Source organism: Borostomias antarcticus (genome assembly GCF_949987555.1).
Source record: "Borostomias antarcticus genome assembly, chromosome: 6".
NCBI lineage: Eukaryota > Metazoa > Chordata > Actinopteri > Stomiiformes > Stomiidae > Borostomias > Borostomias antarcticus.
The window spans coordinates 8,115,844-8,130,843 of record NC_140239.1 but is presented as its reverse complement, the minus strand read 5'-3'; positions in this window follow the sequence as shown (position 1 = coordinate 8,130,843).

The following is a 15,000-nucleotide window of genomic DNA, read 5'->3' as shown; positions in this document are numbered from 1 at the left end:
CATGTGGTCTGTGGAGAGAGAGGGGAAATAGGCCCGCCTCTCTTTGCTGTTGCAGAGGACACAGGTGAGATTGATGAGCAGCCGTTGTTCTTCAGGATGAAAGATGAGGGTTTGTACAGAGGTTCCTCCCATTCACTGCCATTGATTTACACACACACATCCGCATACACACACACACACACACACACACACACACACACACACACACACAAACACCTGCACACACACGCGCGCGCATACACACACACTCACACTCCAAGCTATGGTGTCCTTGCTCTGTGAATAGCCAAGGTTGCTTTATATGCAATATCATGTTACAAATATGTAGTAGAACATATACACAAGCAATACCGATGTTTTGGTCAGTATCAAGATAATGACTTTGAAGCTGTCTTCTTCTTAGGGGGAAATGTTCCCAGCAGCTAGAAAGACAGAAAAAAAGAAGCCTAAACATCCACCACAGAAAAAAGACCAGACAATGCATGTGGTTTTACTTTCTAAATGTCCACCAAGAAAGGCCAGAAAACCCCATGGTTCTACCATCTAAACGTCCACCAAGAAAGACCTAGTCTCACGATGCCAGATTTTTGAGATCCCAGCAACCGATATAGCTAGCTGCTAACTACGCTAGCACATTATAATGTTGTCATAAGTCATTCAATCTTGATTTAATCATACAGAGCCGAGCAAGCATTATGTCCCTTCACTGGAAATGCTATGTAGCACTATAATATAGCGAAGCAACTAGAACTGACTGCCAATCATCCATGCACTTTAGAACCGACTGGCAATCATCCATGCACTAGCAGCACAATCCGTTTCAAACCCAATTTGTTTTCTCTAGTCTCTGTAGTCACTGCACTATTCTTGAAAGGCAATGTGCAATGTGCTGTAATTAGGGTAGCTAGCTAGCTAGCTATCAATAGCCAGTGTAATCGGATTTTATCTAGCTATGCTAGCTATCAACTAGCATGTGGCTGTCAACTTACACATGTATTAAAAACGGAAGGGTTGATTCAGTTAAGCACTCAATATGTCAGCTATCTACCTAACAATGCTGGCTGTCAGTAATGTAACATTAGCTAACGTTAGCTAGCTATCTCAAGCTGTGCCTGTGGTCTGTGGAGTTAGCACTAGCTAGCTAGCCATCCCAGCACAAAGAGAGACTTTCTCTGTTCTGGAAATTATTTTGTTGAAAAAGAGGAATATTGGCCAATGGCTATATAGCAAAGGCACTTTGAACCATGTCATAATGTATTAGCTATCAATATAGTCAATTCAGACCTTGTTTGCTTGCTTGCGCTCTCAGCGAACCAGCAGCTGGTTGCGCGTGCCAGTTTCACATCACATCAAAGCCACTAGCAGGCTACAATTGTATACTACCGGTATAATGTTTGAAGTTATTTCGGAATATCAAGAAAACGACAGAAGACCACTGATGCTTTTAAAGCAACCTCGAGATTTAGATGGTAGCAGGGGCACAAAAGCCATAGTGGCCGGAGGGGGTACAATTATTTCCGGGGCATCGACGGCCATGGCCGCTGTTAAATTCCCACCCTGTACCAAAGGTCTTGGAAAAGCATAAATTGTACATTAAGCTGAAGCTAACGCGATGTAGGTAATATAACATTGCATTCTCATCATACCACAATTGGCAATTTAATAAAGTAATGACTCTGTACCTATGACGCCTATCCAGCTTGCGTTAGCAAAGACTACAGTAGCTAATGGTAGTAGGCAATGATGTATTCTGCAACAATGTAATAAAGTAATGACTCCTATGATGCCAATCCAACTATTTTCGGGACCCAAAAGTATTTATCTTCCCTGATTTGATCAGTTGGAACAGCATTTCTACACAGGCCGTAGTTGTACTCCATCTAGCCTTGCAAAGCTGTGTTGTGCTGGGACTACTGCCTCTTGTGGTGCCAACAGAGAGCTGCAGGCCAACATTTACCCGACGTTAGGACTGATAACCAGACAAACACTATTCTAGCCGCGGGCCTGCAGCCACGCACAAAAACGGTGAGGTCTAGATAGACTTTTACTTACTAGCAACCACTAGGATGAGCTAATGTTACCGAGCTAATTGTTAGCGCGTTGTTACTGTAGCCCGGCAGAGGCTATTCAACGTGTTGGAAACTGTGACACTGTTGCCGAAGCATACACATCTTTCTCATGGTCATATAAACACACTTTACTGCAGAATTCCCAATCATGCAGCATCTAACTGCAAGAATGTGCAGGCATCTTCCAGCCTCAATCATACATGACACGTCAGGCCAAATGGACGAATCCTGTCCTAATAAAATATTGTGTCTGTTTTTAACAGATGAATGTGGTTCAACAATATGGTAATGCCGTGTTTCCAGTAGGACTGTGTTTACAAGCACACAATTTCTGCATGTCACCGCCCCATTAGGAAGGGTCGCCCTAAAGGCTTTGGTTTTGCAAGGCTTTTTTTTTTTTTACTCAATTTGTTTCCACTCACTTTTAAGCCAGAAATCAGGATGCATGTCTTTAGTCTCTAGTTGAAATCAGGATGCATGTCTTCAGTCTCTAGTTGAAATCAGGATGTATGTCTTCAGTCTCTAGTTGAAATCAGGATGCATGTTTTCAGTCTCTAATTGAAATCAGGATGTATATCTTCAGTCTCTAGTTGAAATCAGGATGTATGTCTTCAGTCTCTAATTGAAATCAGGATGCACGTCTTCAGTCTCTAGTTGAAATCAGGATGCATGTCTTCAGTCTCTAGTTGAGTGCAGCGTTTAGAGACTCATGAGAGACCAAACAACCAAATGGTTTTACCCTGATCAGACCAGTAAGAAGGGGCTTCATAGATATCATAGAATTAATACCTACAAGTCTTTCCCTCCATGTAATGACCATGGAGAGACAAGTGCAGGGGAAGTGAATGTGTGTGTGTGTGTGTGTGTGTGTGTGTGTGTGTGTGTGTGTGTGTGTGTGTGTGACGTTAAAAGCCTGTTTACCCTCATACAGTAGCAACCAATTATAGTCTTTGAATGGTACACAAAGACGGCTCCTCGTCGAGTTCCTGCAAATGGAATTCTGCACTTGTTGATGTTTTCAGGACGCAGCGGTGAGTTAGCAGACACACGCCTCACACACACGCACGCACACACACACACACACACACACACACACACACACACACACACACACACACACACACTCACACACACACACACACACACATAAACTCACACTCAATCCAGGCTGAATTAAAAGTCAACTAACTCCACCATGCTTTTCATAACACAACATTAATTATGTAGGCCTAATGTATTGGCACAGAGCAGAGCACCGGCCTATCAAGTGCTGCGATTTGCCTTATACACCCCTGCGTCTCCGTGCGGTCACTACAGGGTAATTTGTAGCACTCAGCAGGGCAGAGTGAAGAGAATCAAGATTAATTCACACACGGGGGAACACTTAGCAAAGCGAGGCACTAAGCGCAGGCATTGTCTCCATGGCCTGGGGGCCGGGGAGGTGGGGGGGGGGTTGGAGGACTGAGGCAGGGGCCTCGCTGAGGGCTAGTGTCTGTAATTGAATAGCTTCAGATGTGATGGAGCCTAGAGGCAGGTTATAATAATAATAATAATAATAATAATAATAATAATAATAACACCGTAACAACAATAATAACATCATAACAACAACAATAATAACATCATAAAAAACAACAGTAATAACACCATAATAACAATTATAATACCATAACAATAATAACTAACACCATAACAAAAATAGTAACTGGGGCTGTCAATTTAATGTGTTAATTAGCGTAATTAATTATGCAAACATGAACGCGTTAATAAGAATGAACGCAAATTAATCGCATTCATTGATTTCATCCAGCTGTAGGTGGCAAAGTTGCCTGATTTAACATTATTGAAACTTAATTTGGACCTGAATGACCCTGGAGGCTGTCACACAAAAGCATATTTGCCTTCAAACAAACTGGAGGCGGCGGATAATCATTTCTAAACTGAAAGTTTACTTTAAAAAAAACTCCCAGATGGGACGGTTAATAAGAGGTCGTATGCATACGATCTAAGCAGTTGTAGCCTAACTTATCATCTCAATGATAAACATGTGAACAGCTGTCAGCCCCAGTAGCAAAGGCCAAGGGACGTGCAGGGATGAAAAAACGGCCATGGAGTCTGATCCAGCTGTCTCTGTATATATAACAATGTTTTCGATTTATCGACCGGGGGGGGGGGGGTCGTTGAGCGATTTGTCGCCGGGGTGGGGGGGGCTGAGCGAGTTTACCGCGGGCCAGGCCTAGCGGCCCAGTTAGCCTAGCGGCCACCTGGAGACCGGCGGCCGTTACCACCGGCAGCCGTTCTGTGATTCTCCAGAACCTTATCCAGGGCCCTGGCAAAGGCCTGAACTATTTTACACAAAGATATATCCATGAGATTTGAATTTCGGATGGAGCAGGTGTATGAGTTGAAGCTAGGTGTTGGCTGTATGCGGAAGGCACAAACGCCTCACAAACTCCAGATTGAAATTCATCAGGACAAAATTGTGGAGTCTAACTGCAATGTAAAGCAGGGTGAGTAAGTTAGTGGCATCCATTCTTAGAAAATACGTCTGTAAGAATGATCTGTTAACTACTAGCTACGGGCTAATTAGCTACTGTACATCAAGCACCTGAAGTTACTAACGTTTGCTTCGTAGCTTTTTGTGTCAGCGCTGCTGTAAACTGATGTGTGGAGGGAAGAGTGGAGTATCATGCATGCTTATAACATTATGGTACAGCAGCCTGCAGGACAGTTTTCTGTATGTTTTAAGAACCATTTTCTTCAAACTAATGTCTAATCTATGAGCAGACAATGGGACAAGCTTTGTTTGTGGGACATCAGAGGTGTGGTCTTAAGAAATCAAGCAACCTTATGGCTTATTATTCTCTGTGTGATTGACAGGTCGGAAAGGTCTATTGAACTATCTTCATTTGGGGGCTTTTGCCAGCAAAAAATGGATATAGGATCAATTTGGGATTAATCGCGATTAATTAATTACAGATCACGTAATTAATTAGATTTTTTTTAAATCGTTTGACAGCCCTAATAATAACACGATAACAACAATAGTAACAATATACAGTAACAACAATAATAACAACATAACAAAAGAATAACATCATAACAACTAATCAATAATAACATCATAACAACAATAATAACACCATAAGAGAAGTAGCTATGAGAGGAGAAGGAGAGGAGAGATGGGAGGAAAGGAGAGGAGAGGAGGAGAGGAGGATAGTGCTGGTTAGAACGTGCCCTAGTGCATTTGAACACGAGGCAGTATGAAAACACGCTCCTATATACTGTACTGTAACTGAATGTCAGCATGATGCATTCAAAATGCTATGGGTTGATATTCTGAAACACTTCATTTAATTGATAACATAGGGTTTTACATCATAGTGACACCTCTGCAAGGAAGTCCCTGAAGATGCAAGGATGATGTGACAACTGTAACTTGGACAAACAGCCATGGACACACACACACACACACACACACACACATACACACAAACACTCATACACACCTACAGTACATGCATGCAAACACATGCACACAGATACTGTACTACACATACACACACATACTCACATACACACACATACACATGTACACACAAGACAGACAGACAGACAGACAGACAGACAGACCGACCGACAGGCAGACAAACAGACAGACAGACAGGCAGGCAGGCAGGCAGACAAACAGACAGACAGACAGACAGACAGACAGACAGGCAGGCAGGCAGGCAGGCAGGCAGGCAGGCAGACAGGCAGGCAGGCAGGCAGACAGGTACTGGAAGGGTTGTTGAGCAGACAGACAGGTAGAGGGAGAGGTGTTAGCGGGGTGTTAGCGGACCTCTATCTCCCCCTCAGTAGTGATGGACCCAGGGTCTCGTCTGTAGCCTCACGCATGGCTAACACTCCACCATGACTCTGCTCTATCTGTCATCGGCATAAACACTCACACACTCTCTCTCTTTCTCGCATACATGCATACAATACACACACACTCACAAGCACATATAAACACTCTCTCTCTCTCTCTCTCTCTCTCTCTCACACACACACACACACACACACACACACACACACACACACTCAAACACACTCAATTTGTGTGTCTGTGTGTCTCTCTCTCTCTCTCTCACACACACACACACACACACACACACACACACACACACACACACACTCATCTCTCTCACACACACACACACAAACACACATACACCTTCTGTCGCGTCTAAATAAACAGAGACAGCGGCGGTTGGCGGGCCTTGCCAGGGTGGAGCCGGGGGAGGGGGGGTCGGGGGGCGGAGACCGGGCCGTCTCTGATCCGCTGTCAGAGTGAGAATGCGGTCTGACAGCCAGCGAGCGCCGGGCGGCGCCTGGAGACTGGGCCTACGTCTACACACCCCTCATATACACACACTCTCCCCGGCTCAGTTCGGACCGGGCCTGGCTGCTCTATTACTCTCTACACACAGCTGCCACATGCACTCACACCCCCAATCAACCAGCATGCACACAGAGAGACGGATGGAGGGAGGGAGAGAGAAAAGGAGGGATGGAGGGAGAGAGGGATGGAGGAAGAGAGAGAGAGAGGGATGGGATGAGGGTAAGAGGAAGTGAGGAAGAGAGGGAATGAGGGCACGGAGGGAGGGAGGGAGTGAGAGAAGGAGAGGCAGAGAAATGGAAAGAGGGAGAGGGGAGTGGTATCAGGGAAGAACGCAGAGATGAGAAGCGCACAGCTCCTAAACAAAGCAGAGTGATGGATGAAGAAGAAAGGGATGGAGGGAGAGAGAGAAGAGGGGGGAGAGAGGGATGGGGGGAGTAAAGAGGGATGGATGATAGTGGGATGAGGGTAGAGAGAGAGATGGGATGAAGGGTAGGTTGTCCAGTAGTATAGAGGATAGACAGCAGGGGATCTGAGAGAGAGAGGGGGAGAGAGAGAGATAGAGGGAGGGAGGGAGGGAGGGAGGGAGGGAGGGAGGGAGGGAGGGAGGGGGTGGGAAAGATAGAGTGAGGGAGAAAGAGAGAGCGAGGATGACAGTAAGGTAGCTGATCAGCTGATTGATAAGAGAGATGAGTAGATGGTCTGTGTGATTGATCCTCTGATCAGAGGACTGATCCCAAGTCAGTCGATCAGCTGCCGTTCTCAGATCAAGTCTGGTCCAATCACAACGGAGAGAAATAGTGATTAGTAAGTCAGAGAGGGGGAGAGAGAGAAGGGGAGAGGGAGGAAGAGGGAGAGAGAGAGGGAGAGAGAGGAGAAAAGATGGAGAAAGAGAGATAATGAAGGAGTGTGATGAGTGGCGAACCACCATAGGCTTCTTGTGGCACACCGACACGCACAGGGACAAGAACAGTATTTGTCAGTAGACGGAGGAGATCCTTTTGTTACAACACAGCTACTCTTCTGATATTGTACTTTCATCCCTCCTTCTCTCTCTCTCACCGCCCCCCCCCCCTTCCGCCCTCTGGTCACAGTTCATGGTTCTCATACAGAGAGCATCATCATATCCCATTGATTTTATGCAGATGATCTAGGGGCTGAGAGAGGCTCTGATTTACTGAAGCAAAACAATTACCCTACTCGTCTGGCTCTGTAATTATCTATTATACTGCTATTAGACAAACAATGCTGATCAATGTTATGAAAAGGTGGCCTATGAATACTATCAGTATCAATATGCTTGAGCTGGATTACTTTTAATGACCAGGGCAATGTCACACCAATGCCACAGCCTGGGGAAGAGCCTGGCGCTAGCCATATTTGACATGTGCGCGTGTGCACGTGTGCGTGTGTGTGTGTGTGAGTGTTCGTGTGTGCGTGTGCGTGGGTACTGTATGTGTGTGAGTGTGTGTATGTGTGTGAGTGCGTGCGCTTGTGTGTGTCCGAGAGAGATGAAAAGTGTCGAGGCTTTCTATCTATTAGTGGTTAAGATCTACCGACCCCACAAAAAGAGAGGGAGCGGAAGAGAGGATTAATGAACGAGTGAAGGACAGACAGAACAGAAACAGATGAGAGAGAGACCGGGCGTATGTTCCACTAACGAGACATCCAGGATGAATACAGAGAGTAGCTGCTCTGTTCTAATAGGGCCGTCCATGGTTGCCGTTTGAGACGTCTGTATCGGTGGTGAGAACGAACACAGTACTGTAACGCTGCGTGCTGGAAAAAGGCTGTTGGCGCACCGGTAGAGCTACATTTGAATTTCCTGTCTTTTCAGGCTTTTGACAAAGAGGCAGGTAGAGGCTGGGAGAGGTTGGGGAGGTTGGGGGAGGCTGGGAGATGTTGGGGGAGGTTGGGAGAGGTTAGGAGATCTTGGTGGAGGCTGGGGGAAGTTGGGAGAGGTTAGGAGATGTTGGGGGAGGTTGGGAGATGTTGGGGGAGGTTGGGAGATGTTAGGAGATGTTGGGGGAGGTTGGGAGAGGTTAGGAGATGTTGGGGGAGGCTGGGGGAGGTTGGGAGAGGTTAGGAGATGTTGGGGGAGGTTGGGAGAGGTTGGTGGGGTGGGAGAGGTTAGGAGATGTTGGGGGAGGTTGGGAGATGTTGGGGGAGGCTGGGGGAGTTTGGTGGGGTGGGAGAGGTTAGGAGAGGTTGGGGGAGGCTGGGGGAGGTTGGGAGAGGTTAGGAGATGTTGGGGAAGGTTGGGAGATGTTGGGGGAGGTTGGGAGAGGTGAGGAGATGTTGGGGGAGGTTGGGAGATGTTGGGGGAGGCTGGGGGAGGTTGGTGGGGTGGGAGAGGTTAGGAGAGGTTGGGGGAGGCTGGGGGAGGTTGGGAGAGGTTAGGAGATGTTGGGGAAGGTTGGGAGATGTTGGGGGAGGTTGGGAGAGGTGAGGAGATGTTGGGGGAGGTTGGGAGAGGTTGGTGGGGTGGGAGAGGTTAGGAGATGTTGGGGGAGGTTAGGAGAGGTTGGGGGAGGCTAGGGGAGGTTGGGGGAGATTGGGAGAGGTTAGGAGATGTTGGGGGAGGCTAGGGGAGGTTGGGGGAGATTGGGAGAGGTTAGGAGATGTTGGGGGAGGCTAGGGGAGGTTGGGGGAGATTGGGAGAGGTTAGGCGATGTTGTGAGTACAATGAATTGAACTGAGTTGAATTGAAAGAAACATGCAGAAGCAAAATGCAGCAACACGTTTTTGTGTCTGAGAGTGATATTCTGTGACTGGGTTTATTTATACTTATTCTATTCAACCTTTACGCAACATGTCTCACTGAGACCAAAAGTATATTTTTCACAAGAAACCTGGCCAAGAAAGCAATACAGAGAGTTTAAGACAATCACAAAAACACAAAAAAAAACGGGACAAATCCGTCCAAAGATTAGAAGGATTTTAGCAGGTCTGTTGTGTTTGTGAATGTTCAGGTCAGAACATTTGCAGCCTCCACCTGCTTTGCCCTCTACCATTTGATTACTGGCTTTAAAGTCATTTAGCAATGCAATTTCAGGGACTTTGTGTGTGTGTGTGTGTGTGTGTGTGTTTGTGTCTGTGTGTGTGTGTGTCTCCAAGCAGATTTAGCTCATTAGGAGCCATCAGTGTTTGACATTTAAATACAGGTCTGCTAAAAGGCCCTCTACCTATTTAACACCAGCATGACACACACACACACGCAAGCACACACACACACACACACACACACACACACACACATAGCCACTCAGACAGAACACCCATCAGTTCCTCCACACACAGCCACTCAGAGAGAGAGAGAGGAGGGGAGGGAGAGGTGGAGGGAGGGATGCCTCTTAGCTTCTGTTCCTATCCCTTGCCAACACACACACACACACACACACACACACATAAAGGTGAGGGTGACTGGGACGATAGGAGAGGGGAAGTAATGAGTGAGAGGGGGATGAGAGAGTAGAGGTAAGAGAGAGAGAGGGATGAGAGGGGGAGATGTGAGGTGAGAGAAAGAGGGAGGTCAGCTGTGCAGCGTCCGAGAGAAAAGGAAAGGGGTGAGAGAGGGGTGGAGAGGAGAGAGAGAGAGAGGGGGATGAGAGGGGTGGAGAGGAAAGAGAGAGAGAAAGAGAGAGAGAGAAGGTATAGTGCCTGATAGGCACCAAATGAACAAATTATGACGGACCCCTTTTGGTTGGATAGGGGTCACCCTCTCTTCCTCTCTCCCCTCCTCGTACCTCCCCTCTCTCTCTCTCTCTCTTTCTCCCTCTCTCTCTCTCTCTCTCTCTGACAGTTCAATTTCCCCCTCTCGCCTCCCTGCTCCTCGCCCCTAATTGTGAGTGAAGGCTTCTCATTGGCCGGCCGTCTGCCCCGGACCCGGTGTGTCTCAGATGCTGAGGAGGGGGGGAGGGGGGGGGGGGTGAAAGGGGGACGTCAAAATGTTATCAGAGAGGGCGCCCGCAGCCCAGGAGAGAGAGGAGGATCAGAGACAATAAGAGCAGGCGCTCGTATAAATGCACGACCACAAACTCCGCCTGAGATGGACAGAATGTCAGAGGGAGAGAGAGAGAGAGAGAGAGAGTGTGTGTGTGTGTGTGTGTGTGTGTGTGTGTGTGTGTGTGTGTGTGTGTGTGTATATTGACTGGAAATAGAACAGTGAACTACACTGGACAAGGGTGAGGCATGTGTCACATAAATGTCACACAAACACACACACACACACACACACACCCTTGATCCCTCCACTACCCAGTGAGGATGAGATGTGTGTGGTTTAGAGCAGAGTGAGGAGGCCAGGTTAGGTTTACCTCATCTCTCATCCACAAATAGAACACATCTGTACTTCTGTTCTGTCATTGCCGCTGGCTCTTTAGTCAACATTTGGACAATAACATACTGCATATCCTGTCCTTGTATGAAGTGTAATGATATATTATCATCCTAGCTGGGAGTTGTCGCCTTGAAGACATTGTTATTCAATATTTCCTCTTTAAAGCTTACAGCATGCAATGTTGAATCATATTTAAATGATTTTAAACATTTAAATATTTCCACATTGCAATGATTGTTGACTGTTTGGCTCTAATATTCTAAAATTTGATGTCGGACGCTATGCTGGCTCCTCCCATAGAGGCGTGGCCATTCCTGGTTCAAAGTGTGTGCAGATCGCATGCTGAGATTCATCAGCCACATGGGAGCATTTTTCCATGGTCTTGGGAGTGTGGGTTTAATCAAACCCCAAAACCGTAAGTGCGGAGTAAACTGGCAGACTAAATGTTGGCTCATCGCTAACTCGTGGCTAGCTCATAGCACCACAGGTACGCACTGTAGCTTTGATACCACCCGAGGGGCGTTCCCCCCCTCGGGGCCCCCGAAACCCTAGGGCCGGCCCTGGTGGCGTTGCTGGGCCGTGGAGATCAGCTGGCTGGAGACGATGCTCTCTGAGGAGACGGGGAGGTCAGACCACAGAGCTGGTCTGAGGTCAGAGATAATCTGAATGTAAAGCAGCCAGGAGAGGAGACGCGGGACAGAACCACTGACCCAGGACGTCCCCCATCAGAGAGAGGGAGGAAGAAGGCGGAGCAGGAGGGGGAGTCTAGAGGGGGAGAGAGAGAGGGGGGGGGGGGTCTGATCTCTATTCCAACAGTGGTAATGAGGGTTAATTCAGTGGTTAAGGATTAACAAGGTGAGAGAGTTTGATAGGCAAGAAGCTGCCTCCTACAATATAAGTTTAAATCAATGCAATTATGTGTGGAATTACCTAATCCGAGGTCTGCGGTCTGTGTTCTCTCGCCTCCCTCGTTTCATAGTGTTGGTGTGGAGTTAGAGCCAGGCAGAAATGTTCAGCTATGAAAAACAAAGGGGGTGCTATGGAACCATTCAGTGTCTAGGGTTCTAAACAGTGCCTTAATGGAAGCTTTTGCCAACCAGCTACAGTAGTGTTTCCATCCTCCTCGTACTGTGTGTATGTGTGAAAATCTACCTGATTCTGAACAAACCTGATTCTGAATAAACCTGATTCTGAATAAACCTGATTCTGAATTAACCTGATTCTGAATAAACCTGATTCTGAATTAACCTGATTCTGAATAAACCTGATTCTGAACAAACCTGATTCTGAATAAACCTGATTCTGAATAAACATGATTCTGAATAAACATGATTTTGAACAAACATGATTCTGAATAAACCTGATTCTGAATAAACCTGATTCTGAATTAACCTGATTCTGAATAAACCTGATTCTGAATTAACCTGATTCTGAATAAACCTGATTCTGAATAAACCTGATTCTGAATTAACCTGATTCTGAACAAACCTGATTCTGAACAAACATGATTCTGAATTAACCTGATTCTGACTAAACCTGATTCTGAATAAACATGATTCTGAATAAACATGATTTTGAACAAACATGATTCTGAATAAACCTGATTCTGAACAAACATGATTGTGAATAAACATGATTCTGAACAAACCTGATTCTGAACAAACATGATTCTGAATAAACCTGATTCTGAATAAACCTGATTCTGAATAAACCTGATTCTGAATAAACCTGATTCTGAACAAACCTGATTCTGAACAAACATGATTCTAAATAAACCTGATTCAGAATAAACCTGATTCTGAATAAACCTGATTCTGAATAAACCTACAGTATTCTGATAGCGCTTTGTGTCTTTCTCAGTCCCATGCACCGTGCTCCAGTTGTTCGGAGTTTGCTTCCCGAGTGTGTATCTTATTAACACCCGCTTCCATTTCAACCGACAACCCAACTGTATTTTGACTTCCGACGCAGAATTCGGGTCAGTAACAAAAATGTTTAGAGGTCAAAGTTTCTGTAGGTTCCACCCCCTGTCCCCTCCAAAATGGGGTGAAGTAAGTCACACTGTGAGGACCAGTGAGAGGAACACAGGTTAACTCTAACACAGCAAACATAGTCAGGTGATATCTGAAACTGTTACATGCCAACCAGAAGGAGAAGAACCACAAGTGAAATAAGTCTGGGAGGCGCTGGTTGTGTTTGTGCACTTTAAGTTGTCCAATACATTCAGTCAGTCAATCAATCAACTGTAATGTAATACAACACATCATAGTCCGGGAGCCATGGGGTTGAACCTTGTTTTGTCAGGTGCAATTTTTTCCTTTGCTGTTTCTTGTAGCTTGGGGGTACCTCTTCAAAATACAAGAGGGTGCTCGGTGATATCCCTTGAGCATTTTCAGATTCCCCTTCATGCCCGAAAATGCCAAAATCACACAAAAATAGAGACTTATGATATTGCACACTGAATATATAAATGAAATGCATTCAATTTACATTCTCTAATGTTTTTTCATACAAGGGGTGATGGGAAATGTATTGCATTCCAAATTATTAATATTAACCCTTTCAAGCCAGGCCTGTAAAACAACTTTTGTTATTAGCTGCGACACACAACTCAAGTTTGCATTGTGTTGGTCCATTTATTGATATGGGCAACAAAACATGAGCAACAGGACTAGGGGTGCAGCTTTTCCCCCCACAAAATGTATCTAACTAAATCAAACAAGAGCATCCCCACTAGAGATGTGCAGATGGAGTTTGAGCACACTCGAATCTGTGTGCACTCATCAATCATCCACCCGCCACCCACCCGACGTCATTATCTTCTAAAATGTAGAGACCCGCACCCAACCCGCCAAACATGAAGTTATTGTGTTTACATTTAAATTATGTCCAGCCGTTCGTGCTCATTCGCTTTTCATATAGGTGCATTTTCTTGACTTTTTTTCTAAACAATTGAAAGATTATAGGCTCGCTTTCGCAGGATCTCGGTTGACGAAGTGGTCGAGGGTATTTGAGTGAGCTGCTGGCAGGTCTAGCGCTTTCTCGCAGTTGTTATAATATAATATATATAATTATAGTAGTTATTACATATGAATATAACTGACAAATCCACCCGCAATCCACCCGAAATTAATCACAATGTTGATTTTTATTGGCCCACCTACCCGCGGATGCGGATATCCACGGATGTTGTGGATATATCCGCAATATTTGCATCTCTAATCCCCACCCAGTGAGTATGCACTAGGGCAGGTCATACTTTTATTTATTTTTTTAAATAATAAAGGGGTCTAATTCCTGTGTTTTTTAGTGGGGAATCCAAATATGAAAATAAAATGTATAGAATAACTCTAAGCTAGGTACATTTTAATTTGGAAATTGGTAAATTGGCGATTATTTTGCTATTTTTCCGGAAAAATCTAACTTATATGGGATACTTTTATTTTGAAATTAGGGCTTTTATTTCGGTAACTTACTGATGGGACATCAGTTGTGACCATATTTGCTTCAGTTGTGTCCATCTTTGTTGCTGGAGGTCATCATGATTCGGAGAAATTTGCTGTCCTTATCCATCCATTTTCTGTTCTATTAAGGCAATTTGGTATTGTGCCATAGTGCAGCAGATTTCAAAGGAAGATTTTTCATATATATTGACAAAGCCATATCACATTTACATATTTATTAACAGGTGAACATACATATTTATTAATTGCATATATATCATTTGATACAATTACAAAGCTCAATCTCCTGACTTCTTGAACCTTGCCAGGTTGTACAAGTCCGTTTATAACTGGATACTTATTACAAAGCTCAATCTCCTGACTTCTTGAACTTTACCAGGTTGTACAAGTCCTGCTTTGAGTCATTCTTGGACATCAGCCTCCTGCTGGTCTCCTGAGCCCTGATCGCTCCATCCCTCTTTTCCTGAGAGAAGTACTTGGCTCAAGCCTCTGTCACCATTTTAACAACCCTCTCAATGCTTTGTGTGTGGCAAGGCCAGTTGAGCACCTCCATGGGAGTGTTGATGAAGCTTTTCACCTGAGAAGTGCTTAGGGAGCAGATGAGAGGTGGCTCTGATACTCCTTCTGACCAGCTGATCAGGTCACTAATGCTGGTAGCCTCACTGTTGATGTCAGGTGTCTTTCTGATCCTGACAGAGCAGTCTCCCAGCTGGGTATTTGGGTCCCCCTCTCCCCTGATCGCCAGGA